The sequence below is a fragment of the Electrophorus electricus genome, chromosome 10 (genome assembly GCF_041902795.1).
Source record: "Electrophorus electricus isolate QZ-2024a chromosome 10, ASM4190279v1, whole genome shotgun sequence".
NCBI classification, from domain to species: Eukaryota; Metazoa; Chordata; class Actinopteri; order Gymnotiformes; family Gymnotidae; genus Electrophorus; species Electrophorus electricus.
This window is the reverse complement of record NC_137506.1, coordinates 1,636,412-1,662,907: the sequence shown is the minus strand read 5'-3', so window position 1 is coordinate 1,662,907 and position 26,496 is coordinate 1,636,412.

The following is a 26,496-nucleotide window of genomic DNA, read 5'->3' as shown; positions in this document are numbered from 1 at the left end:
AGTGTTATTAGAGTTATTTGCCCTCACCCTCAGTATACAGTGTTATTAGAGTTATTTGCCCTCACCCTCAGTATACAGTGTTATTAGAGTTATTTACCCTCACTCTCAGTATACAGTGTTATTAGAGTTATTTGCCCTCTAACCCTCAGTATATAGTGTTATTAGTTATTTGCCCTCTAACCCTCAGTATACAATATCATTAGAGTTATTTGCCCTCACCCTCAGTATACAGTGTTATTAGAGTTATTTGCCCTCACCCTCAGTATACAGTGTTATTAGGGTTATTTGCCCTCTAACCCTCAGTATACAGTGTTATTAGAGTTATTTGCCCTCACCCTCAGTATACAGTGTTATTAGAGTTATTTGCCCTCACCCTCAGTATACAGTGTTATTAGTTATTTGCCCTCTAACCCTCAGTCTACAGTGTTATTAGAGTTATTTCCCCTCACCCTCAGTATACAGTGTTATTAGAGTTATTTGCCCTCTAACCCTCAGTATACAGTGTGATTAGAGTTATTTGCTCTCACCCTCAGTATACAGTGTTATTAGAGTTATTTGCCCTCTAACCCTCAGTATACAGTGTTATTAGAGTTATTTGCCCTCACCCTCAGTATACAGTGTTATTAGTGTTATTTGCCCTCACCCTCAGTATACAGTGTTACTAGAGTTATTTACCCTCACCCTCAGTATACAGTGTTATTAATGTTATTTGCCCTCACCCTCAGTATACAGTGTTATTAGAGTTATTTGCCCTCAACCTCAGTATACAGTGTTTTTAGAGTTATTTGCCCTCACCCTCAGTATACAGTGTTATTAGAGTTATTTGCCCTCACCCTCAGTATACAGTGTGATTAGAGTTATTTGCTCTCACCCTCAGTATACAGTGTTATTAGAGTTATTTGCCCTCTAACCCTCAGTATACAGTGTTATTAGAGTTATTTGCCCTCACCCTCAGTATACAGTGTTATTAGTGTTATTTGCCCTCACCCTCAGTATACAGTGTTACTAGAGTTATTTACCCTCACCCTCAGTATACATTGTTATTAATGTTATTTGCCCTCACCCTCAGTATACAGTGTTATTAGAGTTATTTGCCCTCTAACCCTCAGTATACAGTGTTATTAGTTTATTTACCCTCACCCTCGGTATACAGTGTTATTAGAGTTATTTGCCCTCTAACCCTCAGTATACAGTGTTATTAGTGTTATTTGCCCTCACCCTCAGTATACAGTGTTATTAGAGTTATTTGCCCTCACCCTCAGTATACAGTGTTATTAGGGCTATTTGCCCTCTAACCCTCAGTATACAGTGTTATTAGAGTTATTTGCCCTCACCCTCAGTATACAGTGTTATTAGAGTTATTTCCCCTCTAACCCTCAGTATACAGTGTTATTAGTTTATTTGCCCTCACCCTCAGTATACAGTGTTATTAGAGTTATTTGCCCTCACCCTCAGTATACAGTGTTATTAGTGTTATTTGCCCTCACCCTCAGTATACAGTGTTACTAGAGTTATTTACCCTCACCCTCAGTATACAGTGTTATTAATGTTATTTGCCCTCACCCTCAGTATACAGTGTTATTAGAGTTATTTGCCCTCTAACCCTCAGTATACAGTGTTATTAGTTTATTTGCCCTCACCCTCAGTATACAGTGTTATTAGAGTTATTTGCCCTCACCCTCAGTATACAGTGTTATTAGAGTTATTTGCCCTCACCCTCAGTATACAGTGTTATTAGAGTTATTTGCCCTCAACCTCAGTATACAGTGTTTTTAGAGTTATTTGCCCTCACCCTCAGTATACAGTGTTATTAGAGTTATTTGCCCTCACCCTCAGTATACAGTGTGATTAGAGTTATTTGCTCTAACCCTCAGTATACAGTGTTATTAGAGTTATTTGCCCTCTAACCCTCAGTATACAGTGTTATTAGAGTTATTTGCCCTCACCCTCAGTATACATTGTTATTAGTGTTATTTGCCCTCACCCTCAGTATACAGTGTTACTAGAGTTATTTACCCTCACCCTCAGTATACAGTGTTATTAATGTTATTTGCCCTCACCCTCAGTATACAGTGTTATTAGAGTTATTTGCCCTCTAACCCTCAGTATACAGTGTTATTAGTGTTATTTGCCCTCACCCTCAGTATACAGTGTTATTAGAGTTATTTGCCCTCACCCTCAGTATACAGTGTTATTAGGGCTATTTGCCCTCTAACCCTCAGTATACAGTGTTATTAGAGTTATTTGCCCTCACCCTCAGTATACAGTGTTATTAGAGTTATTTGCCCTCACCCTCAGTATACAGTGTTATTAGAGTTATTTACCCTCACCCTCAGTATACAGTGTTATTAGAGTTATTTGCCCTCACCTTCAGTATACAGTGTTATTAGAGTTATTTGCCCTCACCCTCAGTATACAGTGTTATTAGAGTTATTTGCCCTCTAAACCTCAGTATACAATATCATTAGAGTTATTTGCCCTCACCCTCAGTATACAGTGTTATTAGAGTTATTTGCCCTCACCCTCAGTATACAGTGTTATTAGAGTTATTTGCCCTCACCCTCAGTATACAGTGTTATTAGAGTTATTTACCCTCACTCTCAGTATACAGTGTTATTAGAGTTATTTGCCCTCTAACCCTCAGTATATAGTGTTATTAGTTATTTGCCCTCTAACCCTCAGTATACAATATCATTAGAGTTATTTGCCCTCACCCTCAGTATACAGTGTTATTAGAGTTATTTGCCCTCACCCTCAGTATACAGTGTTATTAGGGTTATTTGCCCTCTAACCCTCAGTATACAGTGTTATTAGAGTTATTTGCCCTCACCCTCAGTATACAGTGTTATTAGAGTTATTTGCCCTCACCCTCAGTATACAGTGTTATTAGTTATTTGCCCTCTAACCCTCAGTCTACAGTGTTATTAGAGTTATTTCCCCTCACCCTCAGTATACAGTGTTATTAGAGTTATTTGCCCTCTAACCCTCAGTATACAGTGTGATTAGAGTTATTTGCCCTCACCCTCAGTATACAGTGTTATTAGAGTTATTTGCCCTCTAACCCTCAGTATACAGTGTTTTTAGAGTTATTTGCCCTCACCCTCAGTATACAGTGTTATTAGAGTTATTTGCCCTCACCTTCAGTATACAGTGTTATTAGAGTTATTTGCCCTCACCCTCAGTATACAGTGTTATTAGAGTTATTTGCCCTCTAAACCTCAGTATACAATATCATTAGAGTTATTTGCCCTCACCCTCAGTATACAGTGTTATTAGAGTTATTTGCCCTCACCCTCAGTATACAGTGTTATTAGAGTTATTTGCCCTCACCCTCAGTATACAGTGTTATTAGAGTTATTTGCCCTCACCCTCAGTATACAGTGTTATTAGAGTTATTTACCCTCACTCTCAGTATACAGTGTTATTAGAGTTATTTGCCCTCTAACCCTCAGTATATAGTGTTATTAGTTATTTGCCCTCTAACCCTCAGTATACAATATCATTAGAGTTATTTGCCCTCACCCTCAGTATACAGTGTTATTAGAGTTATTTGCCCTCACCCTCAGTATACAGTTTTATTAGAGTTATTTGCCCTCACCCTCAGTATACAGTGTTATTAGAGTTATTTGCCCTCTAACCCTCAGTATACAGTGTGATTAGACTTATTTGCTCTCACCCTCAGTATACAGTGTTATTAGAGTTATTTGCCCTCTAACCCTCAGTATACCGTGATATTAGAGTTATTTGCCCTCACCCTCAGTATACAGTGTTATTAGTGTTATTTGCCCTCACCCTCAGTATACAGTGTTATTAGAGTTATTTGCCCTCTAACCCTCAGTATACAGTGTTATTAGAGTTATTTGCCCTCACCCTCAGTATACAGTGTTATTAGTGTTATTTGCCCTCACCCTCAGTATACAGTGTTACTAGAGTTATTTACCCTCACCCTCAGTATACAGTGTTATTAATGTTATTTGCCCTCACCCTCAGTATACAGTGTTATTAGAGTTATTTGCCCTCTAACCCTCAGTATACAGTGTTATTAGTTTATTTGCCCTCACCCTCAGTATACAGTGTTATTAGAGTTATTTGCCCTCACCCTCAGTATACAGTGTTATTAGAGTTATTTGCCCTCACCCTCAGTATACAGTGTTATTAGAGTTATTTGCCCTCAACCTCAGTATACAGTGTTTTTAGAGTTATTTGCCCTCACCCTCAGTATACAGTGTTATTAGAGTTATTTGCCCTCACCCTCAGTATACAGTGTGATTAGAGTTATTTGCTCTCACCCTCAGTATACAGTGTTATTAGAGTTATTTGCCCTCTAACCCTCAGTATACAGTGTTATTAGAGTTATTTGCCCTCACCCTCAGTATACAGTGTTATTAGTGTTATTTGCCCTCACCCTCAGTATACAGTGTTACTAGAGTTATTTACCCTCACCCTCAGTATACATTGTTATTAATGTTATTTGCCCTCACCCTCAGTATACAGTGTTATTAGAGTTATTTGCCCTCTAACCCTCAGTATACAGTGTTATTAGTTTATTTACCCTCACCCTCGGTATACAGTGTTATTAGAGTTATTTGCCCTCTAACCCTCAGTATACAGTGTTATTAGTGTTATTTGCCCTCACCCTCAGTATACAGTGTTATTAGAGTTATTTGCCCTCACCCTCAGTATACAGTGTTATTAGGGCTATTTGCCCTCTAACCCTCAGTATACAGTGTTATTAGAGTTTTTTGCCCTCACCCTCAGTATACAGTGTTATTAGAGTTATTTGCCCTCACCCTCAGTATACAGTGTTATTAGAGTTATTTACCCTCACCCTCAGTATACAGTGTTATTAGAGTTATTTGCCCTCACCTTCAGTATACAGTGTTATTAGAGTTATTTGCCCTCTAACCCTCAGTATACAATATCATTAGAGTTATTTGCCCTCACCCTCAGTATACAGTGTTATTAGAGTTATTTGCCCTCACCCTCAGTATACAGTGTTATTAGAGTTATTTGCCCTCACCCTCAGTATACAGTGTTATTAGAGTTATTTGCCCTCACCCTCAGTATACAATGTTATTAGAGTTATTTACCCTCACTCTCAGTATACAGTGTTATTAGAGTTATTTGCCCTCTAACCCTCAGTATATAGTGTTATTAGTTATTTGCCCTCTAACCCTCAGTATACAATATCATTAGAGTTATTTGCCCTCACCCTCAGTATACAGTGTTATTAGAGTTATTTGCCCTCACCCTCAGTATACAGTTTTATTAGAGTTATTTGCCCTCACCCTCAGTATACAGTGTTATTAGAGTTATTTGCCCTCACCCTCAGTATACAGTGTTATTAGAGTTATTTGCCCTCACCCTCAGTATACAGTGTTATTAGAGTTATTTGCCCTCAACCTCAGTATACAGTGTTTTTAGAGTTATTTGCCCTCACCCTCAGTATACAGTGTTATTAGAGTTATTTGCCCTCACCCTCAGTATACAGTGTGATTAGAGTTATTTGCTCTCACCCTCAGTATACAGTGTTATTAGAGTTATTTGCCCTCTAACCCTCAGTATACAGTGTTATTAGAGTTATTTGCCCTCACCCTCAGTATACAGTGTTATTAGTGTTATTTGCCCTCACCCTCAGTATACAGTGTTACTAGAGTTATTTACCCTCACCCTCAGTATACATTGTTATTAATGTTATTTGCCCTCACCCTCAGTATACAGTGTTATTAGAGTTATTTGCCCTCTAACCCTCAGTATACAGTGTTATTAGTTTATTTACCCTCACCCTCGGTATACAGTGTTATTAGAGTTATTTGCCCTCTAACCCTCAGTATACAGTGTTATTAGTGTTATTTGCCCTCACCCTCAGTATACAGTGTTATTAGAGTTATTTGCCCTCACCCTCAGTATACAGTGTTATTAGGGCTATTTGCCCTCTAACCCTCAGTATACAGTGTTATTAGAGTTTTTTGCCCTCACCCTCAGTATACAGTGTTATTAGAGTTATTTGCCCTCACCCTCAGTATACAGTGTTATTAGAGTTATTTACCCTCACCCTCAGTATACAGTGTTATTAGAGTTATTTGCCCTCACCTTCAGTATACAGTGTTATTAGAGTTATTTGCCCTCACCCTCAGTATACAGTGTTATTAGAGTTATTTGCCCTCTAACCCTCAGTATACAATATCATTAGAGTTATTTGCCCTCACCCTCAGTATACAGTGTTATTAGAGTTATTTGCCCTCACCCTCAGTATACAGTGTTATTAGAGTTATTTGCCCTCACCCTCAGTATACAGTGTTATTAGAGTTATTTGCCCTCACCCTCAGTATACAATGTTATTAGAGTTATTTACCCTCACTCTCAGTATACAGTGTTATTAGAGTTATTTGCCCTCTAACCCTCAGTATATAGTGTTATTAGTTATTTGCCCTCTAACCCTCAGTATACAATATCATTAGAGTTATTTGCCCTCACCCTCAGTATACAGTGTTATTAGAGTTATTTGCCCTCACCCTCAGTATACAGTTTTATTAGAGTTATTTGCCCTCACCCTCAGTATACAGTGTTATTAGAGTTATTTGCCCTCACCCTCAGTATACAGTGTTATTAGGGTTATTTGCCCTCTAACCCTCAGTATACAGTGTTATTAGAATTATTTGCCCTCACCCTCAGTATACAGTGTTATTAGAGTTATTTGCCCTCACCCTCAGTATACAGTGTTATTAGAGTTATTTGACCTCTAACCCTCAGTATATAGTGTTATTAGAGTTATTTGCCCTCACCCTCAGTATACAGTGTTATTAGGGTTATTTGCCCTCTAACCCTCAGTATACAGTGTTATTAGAGTTATTTGCCCTCACCCTCAGTATACAGTGTTATTAGAGTTATTTGCCCTCACCCTCAGTATACAGTGTTATTAGAATTATTTGCCCTCTAACCCTCAGTCTACAGTGTTATTAGAGTTATTTGCCCTCACCCTCAGTATACAGTGTTATTAGAGTTATTTCCCCTCACCCTCAGTATACAGTGTTATTAGAGTTATTTGCCCTCTAACCCTCAGTATACAGTGTGATTAGAGTTATTTGCCCTCACCCTCAGTATACAGTGTTATTAGAGTTATTTGCCCTCTAACCCTCAGTATACAGTGTTATTAGTTTATTTGCCCTCACCCTCGGTATACAGTGTTATTAGAGTTATTTGCCCTCTAACCCTCAGTATACAGTGTTATTAGTGTTATTTGCCCTCACCCTCAGTATACAGTGTTATTAGAGTTATTTGCCCTCACCCTCAGTATACAGTGTTATTAGAGTTATTTGCCCTCACCCTCAGTATACAGTGTTATTAGAGTTATTTACCCTCACCCTCAGTATACAGTGTTATTAGAGTTATTTGCCCTCACCTTCAGTATACAGTGTTATTAGAGTTATTTGCCCTCACCCTCAGTATACAGTGTTATTAGAGTTATTTGCCCTCACCCTCAGTATACAGTTTTATTAGAGTTATTTGCCCTCACCCTCAGTATACAGTGTTATTAGAGTTATTTGCCCTCACCCTCAGTATACAGTGTTATTAGGGTTATTTGCCCTCTAACCCTCAGTATACAGTGTTATTAGAATTATTTGCCCTCACCCTCAGTATACAGTGTTATTAGAGTTATTTGCCCTCACCCTCAGTATACAGTGTTATTAGAGTTATTTGACCTCTAACCCTCAGTATATAGTGTTATTAGAGTTATTTGCCCTCACCCTCAGTATACAGTGTTATTAGGGTTATTTGCCCTCTAACCCTCAGTATACAGTGTTATTAGAGTTATTTGCCCTCACCCTCAGTATACAGTGTTATTAGAGTTATTTGCCCTCACCCTCAGTATACAGTGTTATTAGAGTTATTTGCCCTCTAACCCTCAGTCTACAGTGTTATTAGAGTTATTTGCCCTCACCCTCAGTATACAGTGTTATTAGAGTTATTTGCCCTCACCCTCAGTATACATTGTTATTAGAGTTATTTGCCCTCAATCTCAGTATACAGTGTTTTTAGAGTTATTTGCCCTCACCCTCAGTATACAGTGTTATTAGAGTTATTTGCCCTCACCCTCAGTATACAGTGTGATTAGAGTTATTTGCTCTCACCCTCAGTATACAGTGTTATTAGAGTTATTTGCCCTCTAACCCTCAGTATACAGTGTTATTAGAGTTATTTGCCCTCACCCTCAGTATACAGTGTTATTAGTGTTATTTGCCCTCACCCTCAGTATACAGTGTTACTAGAGTTATTTACCCTCACCCTCAGTATACAGTGTTATTAATGTTATTTGCCCTCACCCTCAGTATACAGTGTTATTAGAGTTATTTGCCCTCACCCTCAGTATACAGTGTTATTAGAGTTATTTGCCCTCTAACCCTCAGTATACAATATCATTAGAGTTATTTGCCCTCACCCTCAGTATACAGTGTTATTAGAGTTATTTGCCCTCACCCTCAGTATACAGTGTTATTAGAGTTATTTGCCCTCACCCTCAGTATACAGTGTTATTAGAGTTATTTGCCCTCACCCTCAGTATACAGTGTTATTAGAGTTATTTACCCTCACTCTCAGTATACAGTGTTATTAGAGTTATTTGCCCTCTAACCCTCAGTATATAGTGTTATTAGTTATTTGCCCTCTAACCCTCAGTATACAATATCATTAGAGTTATTTGCCCTCACCCTCAGTATACAGTGTTATTAGAGTTATTTGCCCTCACCCTCAGTATACAGTTTTATTAGAGTTATTTGCCCTCACCCTCAGTATACAGTGTTATTAGAGTTATTTGCCCTCTAACCCTCAGTATACAGTGTGATTAGAGTTATTTGCTCTCACCCTCAGTATACAGTGTTATTAGAGTTATTTGCCCTCTAACCCTCAGTATACCGTGTTATTAGAGTTATTTGCCCTCACCCTCAGTATACAGTGTTATTAGAGTTATTTGCCCTCACCCTCAGTATACAGTGTTATTAGAGTTATTTGCCCTCTTACCATCAGTATACAGTGTTATTAGTTTATTTGCCCTCACCCTCAGTATACAGTGTTATTAGAGTTATTTGCCCTCACCCTCAGTATACAGTGTTATTAGTGTTATTTGCCCTCACCCTCAGTATACAGTGTTACTAGAGTTATTTACCCTCACCCTCAGTATACAGTGTTATTAATGTTATTTGCCCTCACCCTCAGTATACAGTGTTATTAGAGTTATTTGCCCTCTAACCCTCAGTATACAGTGTTATTAGTTTATTTGCCCTCACCCTCAGTATACAGTGTTATTAGAGTTATTTGCCCTCACCCTCAGTATACAGTGTTATTAGAGTTATTTGCCCTCAACCTCAGTATACAGTGTTTTTAGAGTTATTTGCCCTCACCCTCAGTATACAGTGTTATTAGAGTTATTTGCCCTCACCCTCAGTATACAGTGTGATTAGAGTTATTTGCTCTCACCCTCAGTATACAGTGTTATTAGAGTTATTTGCCCTCTAACCCTCAGTATACAGTGTTATTAGAGTTATTTGCCCTCACCCTCAGTATACAGTGTTATTAGTGTTATTTGCCCTCACCCTCAGTATACAGTGTTACTAGAGTTATTTACCCTCACCCTCAGTATACAGTGTTATTAATGTTATTTGCCCTCACCCTCAGTATACAGTGTTATTAGAGTTATTTGCCCTCTAACCCTCAGTATACAGTGTTATTAGTGTTATTTGCCCTCACCCTCAGTATACAGTGTTATTAGAGTTATTTGCCCTCACCCTCAGTATACAGTGTTATTAGGGCTATTTGCCCTCTAACCCTCAGTATACAGTGTTATTAGAGTTATTTGCCCTCACCCTCAGTATACAGTGTTATTAGAGTTATTTGCCCTCACCCTCAGTATACAGTGTTATTAGAGTTATTTACCCTCACCCTCAGTATACAGTGTTATTAGAGTTATTTGCCCTCACCTTCAGTATACAGTGTTATTAGAGTTATTTGCCCTCACCCTCAGTATACAGTGTTATTAGAGTTATTTGCCCTCTAACCCTCAGTATACAATATCATTAGAGTTATTTGCCCTCACCCTCAGTATACAGTGTTATTAGAGTTATTTGCCCTCACCCTCAGTATACAGTGTTATTAGAGTTATTTGCCCTCACCCTCAGTATACAGTGTTATTAGAGTTATTTGCCCTCACCCTCAGTATACAGTGTTATTAGAGTTATTTACCCTCACTCTCAGTATACAGTGTTATTAGAGTTATTTGCCCTCTAACCCTCAGTATATAGTGTTATTAGTTATTTGCCCTCTAACCCTCAGTATACAATATCATTAGAGTTATTTGCCCTCACCCTCAGTATACAGTGTTATTAGAGTTATTTGCCCTCACCCTCAGTATACAGTTTTATTAGAGTTATTTGCCCTCACCCTCAGTATACAGTGTTATTAGAGTTATTTGCCCTCTAACCCTCAGTATACAGTGTTATTAGTTTATTTGCCCTCACCCTCAGTATACAGTGTTATTAGAGTTATTTGCCCTCACCCTCAGTATACAGTGTTATTAGTGTTATTTGCCCTCACCCTCAGTATACAGTGTTACTAGAGTTATTTACCCTCACCCTCAGTATACAGTGTTATTAATGTTATTTGCCCTCACCCTCAGTATACAGTGTTATTAGAGTTATTTGCCCTCTAACCCTCAGTATACAGTGTTATTAGTTTATTTGCCCTCACCCTCAGTATACAGTGTTATTAGAGTTATTTGCCCTCACCCTCAGTATACAGTGTTATTAGAGTTATTTGCCCTCACCCTCAGTATACAGTGTTATTAGAGTTATTTGCCCTCAACCTCAGTATACAGTGTTTTTAGAGTTATTTGCCCTCACCCTCAGTATACAGTGTTATTAGAGTTATTTGCCCTCACCCTCAGTATACAGTGTGATTAGAGTTATTTGCTCTCACCCTCAGTATACAGTGTTATTAGAGTTATTTGCCCTCTAACCCTCAGTATACAGTGTTATTAGAGTTATTTGCCCTCACCCTCAGTATACAGTGTTATTAGTGTTATTTGCCCTCACCCTCAGTATACAGTGTTACTAGAGTTATTTACCCTCACCCTCAGTATACAGTGTTATTAATGTTATTTGCCCTCACCCTCAGTATACAGTGTTATTAGAGTTATTTGCCCTCTAACCCTCAGTATACAGTGTTATTAGTGTTATTTGCCCTCACCCTCAGTATACAGTGTTATTAGAGTTATTTGCCCTCACCCTCAGTATACAGTGTTATTAGGGCTATTTGCCCTCTAACCCTCAGTATACAGTGTTATTAGAGTTATTTGCCCTCACCCTCAGTATACAGTGTTATTAGAGTTATTTGCCCTCACCCTCAGTATACAGTGTTATTAGAGTTATTTACCCTCACCCTCAGTATACAGTGTTATTAGAGTTATTTGCCCTCACCTTCAGTATACAGTGTTATTAGAGTTATTTGCCCTCACCCTCAGTATACAGTGTTATTAGAGTTATTTGCCCTCTAAACCTCAGTATACAATATCATTAGAGTTATTTGCCCTCACCCTCAGTATACAGTGTTATTAGAGTTATTTGCCCTCACCCTCAGTATACAGTGTTATTAGAGTTATTTGCCCTCACCCTCAGTATACAGTGTTATTAGAGTTATTTGCCCTCACCCTCAGTATACAGTGTTATTAGAGTTATTTACCCTCACTCTCAGTATACAGTGTTATTAGAGTTATTTGCCCTCTAACCCTCAGTATATAGTGTTATTAGTTATTTGCCCTCTAACCCTCAGTATACAATATCATTAGAGTTATTTGCCCTCACCCTCAGTATACAGTGTTATTAGAGTTATTTGCCCTCACCCTCAGTATACAGTTTTATTAGAGTTATTTGCCCTCACCCTCAGTATACAGTGTTATTAGAGTTATTTGCCCTCTAACCCTCAGTATACAGTGTGATTAGAGTTATTTGCTCTCACCCTCAGTATACAGTGTTATTAGAGTTATTTGCCCTCTAACCCTCAGTATACCGTGTTATTAGAGTTATTTGCCCTCACCCTCAGTATACAGTGTTATTAGTGTTATTTGCCCTCACCCTCAGTATACAGTGTTACTAGAGTTATTTACCATCACCCTCAGTATACAGTGTTATTAATGTTATTTGCCCTCACCCTCAGTATACAGTGTTATTAGAGTTATTTGCCCTCTAACCCTCAGTATACAGTGTTATTAGTTTATTTGCCCTCACCCTCAGTATACAGTGTTATTAGAGTTATTTGCCCTCACCCTCAGTATACAGTGTTATTAGAGTTATTTGCCCTCACCCTCAGTATACAGTGTTATTAGAGTTATTTGCCCTCAACCTCAGTATACAGTGTTTTTAGAGTTATTTGCCCTCACCCTCAGTATACAGTGTTATTAGAGTTATTTGCCCTGACCCTCAGTATACAGTGTGATTAGAGTTATTTGCTCTCACCCTCAGTATACAGTGTTATTAGAGTTATTTGCCCTCTAACCCTCAGTATACAGTGTTATTAGAGTTATTTGCCCTCACCCTCAGTATACAGTGTTATTAGTGTTATTTGCCCTCACCCTCAGTATACAGTGTTACTAGAGTTATTTACCCTCACCCTCAGTATACAGTGTTATTAATGTTATTTGCCCTCACCCTCAGTATACAGTGTTATTAGAGTTATTTGCCCTCTAACCCTCAGTATACAGTGTTATTAGTGTTATTTGCCCTCACCCTCAGTATACAGTGTTATTAGAGTTATTTGCCCTCACCCTCAGTATACAGTGTTATTAGGGCTATTTGCCCTCTAACCCTCAGTATACAGTGTTATTAGAGTTATTTGCCCTCACCCTCAGTATACAGTGTTATTAGAGTTATTTGCCCTCACCCTCAGTATACAGTGTTATTAGAGTTATTTACCCTCACCCTCAGTATACAGTGTTATTAGAGTTATTTGCCCTCACCTTCAGTATACAGTGTTATTAGAGTTATTTGCCCTCACCCTCAGTATACAGTGTTATTAGAGTTATTTGCCCTCTAACCCTCAGTATACAATATCATTAGAGTTATTTGCCCTCACCCTCAGTATACAGTGTTATTAGAGTTATTTGCCCTCACCCTCAGTATACAGTGTTATTAGAGTTATTTGCCCTCACCCTCAGTATACAGTGTTATTAGAGTTATTTGCCCTCACCCTCAGTATACAGTGTTATTAGAGTTATTTACCCTCACTCTCAGTATACAGTGTTATTAGAGTTATTTACCCTCACTCTCAGTATACAGTGTTATTAGAGTTATTTGCCCTCTAACCCTCAGTATATAGTGTTATTAGAGTTATTTGCCCTCACCCTCAGTATACAGTGTTATTAGAGTTATTTACCCTCACTCTCAGTATACAGTGTTATTAGAGTTATTTGCCCTCTAACCCTCAGTATATAGTGTTATTAGTTATTTGCCCTCTAACCCTCAGTATACAATATCATTAGAGTTATTTGCCCTCACCCTCAGTATACAGTGTTATTAGAGTTATTTGCCCTCACCCTCAGTATACAGTTTTATTAGAGTTATTTGCCCTCACCCTCAGTATACAGTGTTATTAGAGTTATTTGCCCTCTAACCCTCAGTATACAGTGTGATTAGAGTTATTTGCTCTCACCCTCAGTATACAGTGTTATTAGAGTTATTTGCCCTCTAACCCTCAGTATACCGTGTTATTAGAGTTATTTGCCCTCACCCTCAGTATACAGTGTTATTAGTGTTATTTGCCCTCACCCTCAGTATACAGTGTTACTAGAGTTATTTACCCTCACCCTCAGTATACAGTGTTATTAATGTTATTTGCCCTCACCCTCAGTATACAGTGTTATTAGAGTTATTTGCCCTCTAACCCTCAGTATATAGTGTTATTAGTTATTTGCCCTCTAACCCTCAGTATACAATATCATTAGAGTTATTTGCCCTCACCCTCAGTATACAGTGTTATTAGAGTTATTTGCCCTCACCCTCAGTATACAGTTTTATTAGAGTTATTTGCCCTCACCCTCAGTATACAGTGTTATTAGAGTTATTTGCCCTCTAACCCTCAGTATACAGTGTTATTAGTTTATTTGCCCTCACCCTCAGTATACAGTGTTATTAGAGTTATTTGCCCTCACCCTCAGTATACAGTGTTATTAGTGTTATTTGCCCTCACCCTCAGTATACAGTGTTACTAGAGTTATTTACCCTCACCCTCAGTATACAGTGTTATTAATGTTATTTGCCCTCACCCTCAGTATACAGTGTTATTAGAGTTATTTGCCCTCTAACCCTCAGTATACAGTGTTATTAGTTTATTTGCCCTCACCCTCAGTATACAGTGTTATTAGAGTTATTTGCCCTCACCCTCAGTATACAGTGTTATTAGAGTTATTTGCCCTCACCCTCAGTATACAGTGTTATTAGAGTTATTTGCCCTCAACCTCAGTATACAGTGTTTTTAGAGTTATTTGCCCTCACCCTCAGTATACAGTGTTATTAGAGTTATTTGCCCTCACCCTCAGTATACAGTGTGATTAGAGTTATTTGCTCTCACCCTCAGTATACAGTGTTATTAGAGTTATTTGCCCTCTAACCCTCAGTATACAGTGTTATTAGAGTTATTTGCCCTCACCCTCAGTATACAGTGTTATTAGTGTTATTTGCCCTCACCCTCAGTATACAGTGTTACTAGAGTTATTTACCCTCACCCTCAGTATACAGTGTTATTAATGTTATTTGCCCTCACCCTCAGTATACAGTGTTATTAGAGTTATTTGCCCTCTAACCCTCAGTATACAGTGTTATTAGTGTTATTTGCCCTCACCCTCAGTATACAGTGTTATTAGAGTTATTTGCCCTCACCCTCAGTATACAGTGTTATTAGGGCTATTTGCCCTCTAACCCTCAGTATACAGTGTTATTAGAGTTATTTGCCCTCACCCTCAGTATACAGTGTTATTAGAGTTATTTGCCCTCACCCTCAGTATACAGTGTTATTAGAGTTATTTACCCTCACCCTCAGTATACAGTGTTATTAGAGTTATTTGCCCTCACCTTCAGTATACAGTGTTATTAGAGTTATTTGCCCTCACCCTCAGTATACAGTGTTATTAGAGTTATTTGCCCTCTAAACCTCAGTATACAATATCATTAGAGTTATTTGCCCTCACCCTCAGTATACAGTGTTATTAGAGTTATTTGCCCTCACCCTCAGTATACAGTGTTATTAGAGTTATTTGCCCTCACCCTCAGTATACAGTGTTATTAGAGTTATTTGCCCTCACCCTCAGTATACAGTGTTATTAGAGTTATTTACCCTCACTCTCAGTATACAGTGTTATTAGAGTTATTTGCCCTCTAACCCTCAGTATATAGTGTTATTAGTTATTTGCCCTCTAACCCTCAGTATACAATATCATTAGAGTTATTTGCCCTCACCCTCAGTATACAGTGTTATTAGAGTTATTTGCCCTCACCCTCAGTATACAGTTTTATTAGAGTTATTTGCCCTCACCCTCAGTATACAGTGTTATTAGAGTTATTTGCCCTCTAACCCTCAGTATACAGTGTGATTAGAGTTATTTGCTCTCACCCTCAGTATACAGTGTTATTAGAGTTATTTGCCCTCTAACCCTCAGTATACCGTGTTATTAGAGTTATTTGCCCTCACCCTCAGTATACAGTGTTATTAGTGTTATTTGCCCTCACCCTCAGTATACAGTGTTACTAGAGTTATTTACCATCACCCTCAGTATACAGTGTTATTAATGTTATTTGCCCTCACCCTCAGTATACAGTGTTATTAGAGTTATTTGCCCTCTAACCCTCAGTATACAGTGTTATTAGTTTATTTGCCCTCACCCTCAGTATACAGTGTTATTAGAGTTATTTGCCCTCACCCTCAGTATACAGTGTTATTAGAGTTATTTGCCCTCACCCTCAGTATACAGTGTTATTAGAGTTATTTGCCCTCAACCTCAGTATACAGTGTTTTTAGAGTTATTTGCCCTCACCCTCAGTATACAGTGTTATTAGAGTTATTTGCCCTGACCCTCAGTATACAGTGTGATTAGAGTTATTTGCTCTCACCCTCAGTATACAGTGTTATTAGAGTTATTTGCCCTCTAACCCTCAGTATACAGTGTTATTAGAGTTATTTGCCCTCACCCTCAGTATACAGTGTTATTAGTGTTATTTGCCCTCACCCTCAGTATACAGTGTTACTAGAGTTATTTACCCTCACCCTCAGTATACAGTGTTATTAATGTTATTTGCCCTCACCCTCAGTATACAGTGTTATTAGAGTTATTTGCCCTCTAACCCTCAGTATACAGTGTTATTAGTGTTATTTGCCCTCACCCTCAGTATACAGTGTTATTAGAGTTATTTGCCCTCACCCTCAGTATACAGTGTTATTAGGGCTATTTGCCCTCTAACCCTCAGTATACAGTGTTATTAGAGTTATTTGCCCTCACCCTCAGTATACAGTGTTATTAGAGTTATTTGCCCTCACCCTCAGTATACAGTGTTATTAGAGTTATTTACCCTCACCCTCAGTATACAGTGTTATTAGAGTTATTTGCCCTCACCTTCAGTATACAGTGTTATTAGAGTTATTTGCCCTCACCCTCAGTATACAGTGTTATTAGAGTTATTTGCCCTCTAACCCTCAGTATACAATATCATTAGAGTTATTTGCCCTCACCCTCAGTATACAGTGTTATTAGAGTTATTTGCCCTCACCCTCAGTATACAGTGTTATTAGAGTTATTTGCCCTCACCCTCAGTATACAGTGTTATTAGAGTTATTTGCCCTCACCCTCAGTATACAGTGTTATTAGAGTTATTTACCCTCACTCTCAGTATACAGTGTTATTAGAGTTATTTGCCCTCTAACCCTCAGTATATAGTGTTATTAGTTATTTGCCCTCTAACCCTCAGTATACAATATCATTAGAGTTATTTGCCCTCACCCTCAGTATACAGTGTTATTAGAGTTATTTGCCCTCACCCTCAGTATACAGTTTTATTAGAGTTATTTGCCCTCACCCTCAGTATACAGTGTTATTAGAGTTATTTGCCCTCTAACCCTCAGTATACAGTGTGATTAGAGTTATTTGCTCTCACCCTCAGTATACAGTGTTATTAGAGTTATTTGCCCTCTAACCCTCAGTATACCGTGTTATTAGAGTTATTTGCCCTCACCCTCAGTATACAGTGTTATTAGTGTTATTTGCCCTCACCCTCAGTATACAGTGTTACTAGAGTTATTTACCCTCACCCTCAGTATACAGTGTTATTAATGTTATTTGCCCTCACCCTCAGTATACAGTGTTATTAGAGTTATTTGCCCTCTAACCCTCAGTATACAGTGTTATTAGTTTATTTGCCCTCACCCTCAGTATACAGTGTTATTAGAGTTATTTGCCCTCACCCTCAGTATACAGTGTTATTAGAGTTATTTGCCCTCACCCTCAGTATACAGTGTTATTAGAGTTATTTGCCCTCAACCTCAGTATACAGTGTTTTTAGAGTTATTTGCCCTCACCCTCAGTATACAGTGTTATTAGAGTTATTTGCCCTCACCCTCAGTATACAGTGTGATTAGAGTTATTTGCTCTCACCCTCAGTATACAGTGTTATTAGAGTTATTTGCCCTCTAACCCTCAGTATACAGTGTTATTAGAGTTATTTGCCCTCACCCTCAGTATACAGTGTTATTAGTGTTATTTGCCCTCACCCTCAGTATACAGTGTTACTAGAGTTATTTACCCTCACCCTCAGTATACAGTGTTATTAATGTTATTTGCCCTCACCCTCAGTATACAGTGTTATTAGAGTTATTTGCCCTCTAACCCTCAGTATACAGTGTTATTAGTGTTATTTGCCCTCACCCTCAGTATACAGTGTTATTAGAGTTATTTGCCCTCACCCTCAGTATACAGTGTTATTAGGGCTATTTGCCCTCTAACCCTCAGTATACAGTGTTATTAGAGTTATTTGCCCTCACCCTCAGTATACAGTGTTATTAGAGTTATTTGCCCTCACCCTCAGTATACAGTGTTATTAGAGTTATTTACCCTCACCCTCAGTATACAGTGTTATTAGAGTTATTTGCCCTCACCTTCAGTATACAGTGTTATTAGAGTTATTTGCCCTCACCCTCAGTATACAGTGTGATTAGAGTTATTTGCTCTCACCCTCAGTATACAGTGTTATTAGAGTTATTTGCCCTCTAACCCTCAGTATACAGTGTTATTAGAGTTATTTGCCCTCACCCTCAGTATACAGTGTTATTAGTGTTATTTGCCCTCACCCTCAGTATACAGTGTTACTAGAGTTATTTACCCTCACCCTCAGTATACAGTGTTATTAATGTTATTTGCCCTCACCCTCAGTATACAGTGTTATTAGAGTTATTTGCCCTCTAACCCTCAGTATACAGTGTTATTAGTGTTATTTGCCCTCACCCTCAGTATACAGTGTTATTAGAGTTATTTGCCCTCACCCTCAGTATACAGTGTTATTAGGGCTATTTGCCCTCTAACCCTCAGTATACAGTGTTATTAGAGTTATTTGCCCTCACCCTCAGTATACAGTGTTATTAGAGTTATTTGCCCTCACCCTCAGTATACAGTGTTATTAGAGTTATTTACCCTCACCCTCAGTATACAGTGTTATTAGAGTTATTTGCCCTCACCTTCAGTATACAGTGTTATTAGAGTTATTTGCCCTCACCCTCAGTATACAGTGTTATTAGAGTTATTTGCCCTCTAACCCTCAGTATACAATATCATTAGAGTTATTTGCCCTCACCCTCAGTATACAGTGTTATTAGAGTTATTTGCCCTCACCCTCAGTATACAGTGTTATTAGAGTTATTTGCCCTCACCCTCAGTATACAGTTTTATTAGAGTTATTTGCCCTCACCCTCAGTATACAGTGTTATTAGAGTTATTTGCCCTCTAACCCTCAGTATACAGTGTGATTAGAGTTATTTGCTCTCACCCTCAGTATACAGTGTTATTAGAGTTATTTGCCCTCTAACCCTCAGTATACCGTGTTATTAGAGTTATTTGCCCTCACCCTCAGTATACAGTGTTATTAGTGTTATTTGCCCTCTAACCCTCAGTATACAGTGTTATTAGTTTATTTGCCCTCACCCTCAGTATACAGTGTTATTAGAGTTATTTGCCCTCACCCTCAGTATACAGTGTTATTAGAGTTATTTGCCCTCACCCTCAGTATACAGTGTTATTAGAGTTATTTGCCCTCAACCTCAGTATACAGTGTTTTTAGAGTTATTTGCCCTCACCCTCAGTATACAGTGTTATTAGAGTTATTTGCCCTCACCCTCAGTATACAGTGTGATTAGAGTTATTTGCTCTCACCCTCAGTATACAGTGTTATTAGAGTTATTTGCCCTCTAACCCTCAGTATACAGTGTTATTAGAGTTATTTGCCCTCACCCTCAGTATACAGTGTTATTAGTGTTATTTGCCCTCACCCTCAGTATACAGTGTTACTAGAGTTATTTACCCTCACCCTCAGTATACAGTGTTATTAATGTTATTTGCCCTCACCCTCAGTATACAGTGTTATTAGAGTTATTTGCCCTCTAACCCTCAGTATACAGTGTTATTAGTGTTATTTGCCCTCACCCTCAGTATACAGTGTTATTAGAGTTATTTGCCCTCACCCTCAGTATACAGTGTTATTAGGGCTATTTGCCCTCTAACCCTCAGTATACAGTGTTATTAGAGTTATTTGCCCTCACCCTCAGTATACAGTGTTATTAGAGTTATTTGCCCTCACCCTCAGTATACAGTGTTATTAGAGTTATTTACCCTCACCCTCAGTATACAGTGTTATTAGAGTTATTTGCCCTCACCTTCAGTATACAGTGTTATTAGAGTTATTTGCCCTCACCCTCAGTATACAGTGTGATTAGAGTTATTTGCTCTCACCCTCAGTATACAGTGTTATTAGAGTTATTTGCCCTCTAACCCTCAGTATACAGTGTTATTAGAGTTATTTGCCCTCACCCTCAGTATACAGTGTTATTAGTGTTATTTGCCCTCACCCTCAGTATACAGTGTTACTAGAGTTATTTACCCTCACCCTCAGTATACAGTGTTATTAATGTTATTTGCCCTCACCCTCAGTATACAGTGTTATTAGAGTTATTTGCCCTCTAACCCTCAGTATACAGTGTTATTAGTGTTATTTGCCCTCACCCTCAGTATACAGTGTTATTAGAGTTATTTGCCCTCACCCTCAGTATACAGTGTTATTAGGGCTATTTGCCCTCTAACCCTCAGTATACAGTGTTATTAGAGTTATTTGCCCTCACCCTCAGTATACAGTGTTATTAGTTATTTGCCCTCACCCTCAGTATACAGTGTTATTAGAGTTATTTACCCTCACCCTCAGTATACAGTGTTATTAGAGTTATTTGCCCTCACCTTCAGTATACAGTGTTATTAGAGTTATTTGCCCTCACCCTCAGTATACAGTGTTATTAGAGTTATTTGCCCTCTAACCCTCAGTATACAATATCATTAGAGTTATTTGCCCTCACCCTCAGTATACAGTGTTATTAGAGTTATTTGCCCTCACCCTCAGTATACAGTGTTATTAGAGTTATTTGCCCTCACCCTCAGTATACAGTGTTATTAGAGTTATTTGCCCTCACCCTCAGTATACAGTGTTATTAGAGTTATTTACCCTCACTCTCAGTATACAGTGTTATTAGAGTTATTTACCCTCACTCTCAGTATACAGTGTTATTAGAGTTATTTGCCCTCTAACCCTCAGTATATAGTGTTATTAGAGTTATTTGCCCTCACCCTCAGTATACAGTGTTATTAGAGTTATTTACCCTCACTCTCAGTATACAGTGTTATTAGAGTTATTTGCCCTCTAACCCTCAGTATATAGTGTTATTAGTTATTTGCCCTCTAACCCTCAGTATACAATATCATTAGAGTTATTTGCCCTCACCCTCAGTATACAGTGTTATTAGAGTTATTTGCCCTCACCCTCAGTATACAGTTTTATTAGAGTTATTTGCCCTCACCCTCAGTATACAGTGTTATTAGAGTTATTTGCCCTCTAACCCTCAGTATACAGTGTGATTAGAGTTATTTGCTCTCACCCTCAGTATACAGTGTTATTAGAGTTATTTGCCCTCTAACCCTCAGTATACCGTGTTATTAGAGTTATTTGCCCTCACCCTCAGTATACAGTGTTATTAGTGTTATTTGCCCTCACCCTCAGTATACAGTGTTACTAGAGTTATTTACCCTCACCCTCAGTATACAGTGTTATTAATGTTATTTGCCCTCACCCTCAGTATACAGTGTTATTAGAGTTATTTGCCCTCTAACCCTCAGTATACAGTGTTATTAGTTTATTTGCCCTCACCCTCAGTATACAGTGTTATTAGAGTTATTTGCCCTCACCCTCAGTATACAGTGTTATTAGAGTTATTTGCCCTCACCCTCAGTATACAGTGTTATTAGAGTTATTTGCCCTCAACCTCAGTATACAGTGTTTTTAGAGTTATTTGCCCTCACCCTCAGTATACAGTGTTATTAGAGTTATTTGCCCTCACCCTCAGTATACAGTGTGATTAGAGTTATTTGCTCTCACCCTCAGTATACAGTGTTATTAGAGTTATTTGCCCTCTAACCCTCAGTATACAGTGTTATTAGAGTTATTTGCCCTCACCCTCAGTATACAGTGTTATTAGTGTTATTTGCCCTCACCCTCAGAATACAGTGTTACTAGAGTTATTTACCCTCACCCTCAGTATACAGTGTTATTAATGTTATTTGCCCTCACCCTCAGTATACAGTGTTATTAGAGTTATTTGCCCTCTAACCCTCAGTATACAGTGTTATTAGTGTTATTTGCCCTCACCCTCAGTATACAGTGTTATTAGAGTTATTTGCCCTCACCCTCAGTATACAGTGTTATTAGGGCTATTTGCCCTCTAACCCTCAGTATACAGTGTTATTAGAGTTATTTGCCCTCACCCTCAGTATACAGTGTTATTAGAGTTATTTGCCCTCACCCTCAGTATACAGTGTTATTAGAGTTATTTACCCTCACCCTCAGTATACAGTGTTATTAGAGTTATTTGCCCTCACCTTCAGTATACAGTGTTATTAGAGTTATTTGCCCTCACCCTCAGTATACAGTGTTATTAGAGTTATTTGCCCTCTAACCCTCAGTATACAATATCATTAGAGTTATTTGCCCTCACCCTCAGTATACAGTGTTATTAGAGTTATTTGCCCTCACCCTCAGTATACAGTGTTATTAGAGTTATTTGCCCTCACCCTCAGTATACAGTGTTATTAGAGTTATTTGCCCTCACCCTCAGTATACAGTGTTATTAGAGTTATTTACCCTCACTCTCAGTATACAGTGTTATTAGAGTTATTTGCCCTCTAACCCTCAGTATATAGTGTTATTAGTTATTTGCCCTCTAACCCTCAGTATACAATATCATTAGAGTTATTTGCCCTCACCCTCAGTATACAGTGTTATTAGAGTTATTTGCCCTCACCCTCAGTATACAGTGTTATTAGAGTTATTTGCCCTCACCCTCAGTATACAGTGTTATTAGAGTTATTTGCCCTCACCCTCAGTATACAGTGTTATTAGAGTTATTTGCCCTCACCCTCAGTATACAGTGTTATTAGAGTTATTTACCCTCACTCTCAGTATACAGTGTTATTAGAGTTATTTACCCTCACTCTCAGTATACAGTGTTATTAGAGTTATTTGCCCTCTAACCCTCAGTATATAGTGTTATTAGAGTTATTTGCCCTCACCCTCAGTATACAGTGTTATTAGAGTTATTTACCCTCACTCTCAGTATACAGTGTTATTAGAGTTATTTGCCCTCTAACCCTCAGTATATAGTGTTATTAGTTATTTGCCCTCTAACCCTCAGTATACAATATCATTAGAGTTATTTGCCCTCACCCTCAGTATACAGTGTTATTAGAGTTATTTGCCCTCACCCTCAGTATACAGTTTTATTAGAGTTATTTGCCCTCACCCTCAGTATACAGTGTTATTAGAGTTATTTGCCCTCTAACCCTCAGTATACAGTGTGATTAGAGTTATTTGCTCTCACCCTCAGTATACAGTGTTATTAGAGTTATTTGCCCTCTAACCCTCAGTATACCGTGTTATTAGAGTTATTTGCCCTCACCCTCAGTATACAGTGTTATTAGTGTTATTTGCCCTCACCCTCAGTATACAGTGTTACTAGAGTTATTTACCCTCACCCTCAGTATACAGTGTTATTAATGTTATTTGCCCTCACCCTCAGTATACAGTGTTATTAGAGTTATTTGCCCTCTAACCCTCAGTATACAGTGTTATTAGTTTATTTGCCCTCACCCTCAGTATACAGTGTTATTAGAGTTATTTGCCCTCACCCTCAGTATACAGTGTTATTAGAGTTATTTGCCCTCACCCTCAGTATACAGTGTTATTAGAGTTATTTGCCCTCAACCTCAGTATACAGTGTTTTTAGAGTTATTTGCCCTCACCCTCAGTATACAGTGTTATTAGAGTTATTTGCCCTCACCCTCAGTATACAGTGTGATTAGAGTTATTTGCTCTCACCCTCAGTATACAGTGTTATTAGAGTTATTTGCCCTCTAACCCTCAGTATACAGTGTTATTAGAGTTATTTGCCCTCACCCTCAGTATACAGTGTTATTAGTGTTATTTGCCCTCACCCTCAGTATACAGTGTTACTAGAGTTATTTACCCTCACCCTCAGTATACAGTGTTATTAATGTTATTTGCCCTCACCCTCAGTATACAGTGTTATTAGAGTTATTTGCCCTCTAACCCTCAGTATACAGTGTTATTAGTGTTATTTGCCCTCACCCTCAGTATACAGTGTTATTAGAGTTATTTGCCCTCACCCTCAGTATACAGTGTTATTAGGGCTATTTGCCCTCTAACCCTCAGTATACAGTGTTATTAGAGTTATTTGCCCTCACCCTCAGTATACAGTGTTATTAGAGTTATTTGCCCTCACCCTCAGTATACAGTGTTATTAGAGTTATTTACCCTCACCCTCAGTATACAGTGTTATTAGAGTTATTTGCCCTCACCTTCAGTATACAGTGTTATTAGAGTTATTTGCCCTCACCCTCAGTATACAGTGTTATTAGAGTTATTTGCCCTCTAACCCTCAGTATACAATATCATTAGAGTTATTTGCCCTCACCCTCAGTATACAGTGTTATTAGAGTTATTTGCCCTCACCCTCAGTATACAGTGTTATTAGAGTTATTTGCCCTCACCCTCAGTATACAGTGTTATTAGAGTTATTTGCCCTCACCCTCAGTATACAGTGTTATTAGAGTTATTTACCCTCACTCTCAGTATACAGTGTTATTAGAGTTATTTGCCCTCTAACCCTCAGTATATAGTGTTATTAGTTATTTGCCCTCTAACCCTCAGTATACAATATCATTAGAGTTATTTGCCCTCACCCTCAGTATACAGTGTTATTAGAGTTATTTGCCCTCACCCTCAGTATACAGTTTTAATAGAGTTATTTGCCCTCACCCTCAGTATACAGTGTTATTAGAGTTATTTGCCCTCTAACCCTCAGTATACAGTGTGATTAGAGTTATTTGCTCTCACCCTCAGTATACAGTGTTATTAGAGTTATTTGCCCTCTAACCCTCAGTATACCGTGTTATTAGAGTTATTTGCCCTCACCCTCAGTATACAGTGTTATTAGTGTTATTTGCCCTCACCATCAGTATACAGTGTTACTAGAGTTATTTACCCTCACCCTCAGTATACAGTGTTATTAATGTTATTTGCCCTCACCCTCAGTATACAGTGTTATTAGAGTTATTTGCCCTCTAACCCTCAGTATACAGTGTTATTAGTTTATTTGCCCTCACCCTCAGTATACAGTGTTATTAGAGTTATTTGCCCTCACCCTCAGTATACAGTGTTATTAGAGTTATTTGCCCTCACCCTCAGTATACAGTGTTATTAGAGTTATTTGCCCTCAACCTCAGTATACAGTGTTTTTAGAGTTATTTGCCCTCACCCTCAGTATACAGTGTTATTAGAGTTATTTGCCCTCACCCTCAGTATACAGTGTGATTAGAGTTATTTGCTCTCACCCTCAGTATACAGTGTTATTAGAGTTATTTGCCCTCTAACCCTCAGTATACAGTGTTATTAGAGTTATTTGCCCTCACCCTCAGTATACAGTGTTATTAGTGTTATTTGCCCTCACCCTCAGTATACAGTGTTACTAGAGTTATTTACCCTCACCCTCAGTATACAGTGTTATTAATGTTATTTGCCCTCACCCTCAGTATACAGTGTTATTAGAGTTATTTGCCCTCTAACCCTCAGTATACAGTGTTATTAGTTTATTTGCCCTCACCCTCGGTATACAGTGTTATTAGAGTTATTTGCCCTCTAACCCTCAGTATACAGTGTTATTAGTGTTATTTGCCCTCACCCTCAGTATACAGTGTTATTAGAGTTATTTGCCCTCACCCTCAGTATACAGTGTTATTAGGGCTATTTGCCCTCTAACCCTCAGTATACAGTGTTATTAGAGTTATTTGCCCTCACCCTCAGTATACAGTGTTATTAGAGTTATTTGCCCTCACCCTCAGTATACAGTGTTATTAGAGTTATTTACCCTCACCCTCAGTATACAGTGTTATTAGAGTTATTTGCCCTCACCTTCAGTATACAGTGTTATTAGAGTTATTTGCCCTCACCCTCAGTATACAGTGTTATTAGAGTTATTTGCCCTCTAACCCTCAGTATATAGTGTTATTAGTTATTTGCCCTCTAACCCTCAGTATACAATATCATTAGAGTTATTTGCCCTCACCCTCAGTATACAGTGTTATTAGAGTTATTTGCCCTCACCCTCAGTATACAGTTTTATTAGAGTTATTTGCCCTCACCCTCAGTATACAGTGTTATTAGAGTTATTTGCCCTCACCCTCAGTATACAGTGTTATTAGAGTTATTTACCCTCACCCTCAGTATACATTGTTATTAGAGTTATTTGCCCTCTAACCCTCAGTATATAGTGTTATTAGAGTTATTTGCCCTCACCCTCAGTATACAGTGTTATTAGAGTTATTTGCCCTCACCCTCAGTATACAGTGTTATTAGTTATTTGCCCTCACCCTCAGTATACAGTGTTATTAGTGTTATTTGCCCTCACCCTCAGTATACAGTGTTACTAGAGTTATTTACCCTCACCCTCAGTATACATTGTTATTAATGTTATTTGCCCTCACCCTCAGTATACAGTGTTATTAGAGTTATTTGCCCTCTAACCCTCAGTATACAGTGTTATTAGTTTATTTGCCCTCACCCTCAGTATACAGTGTTATTAGAGTTA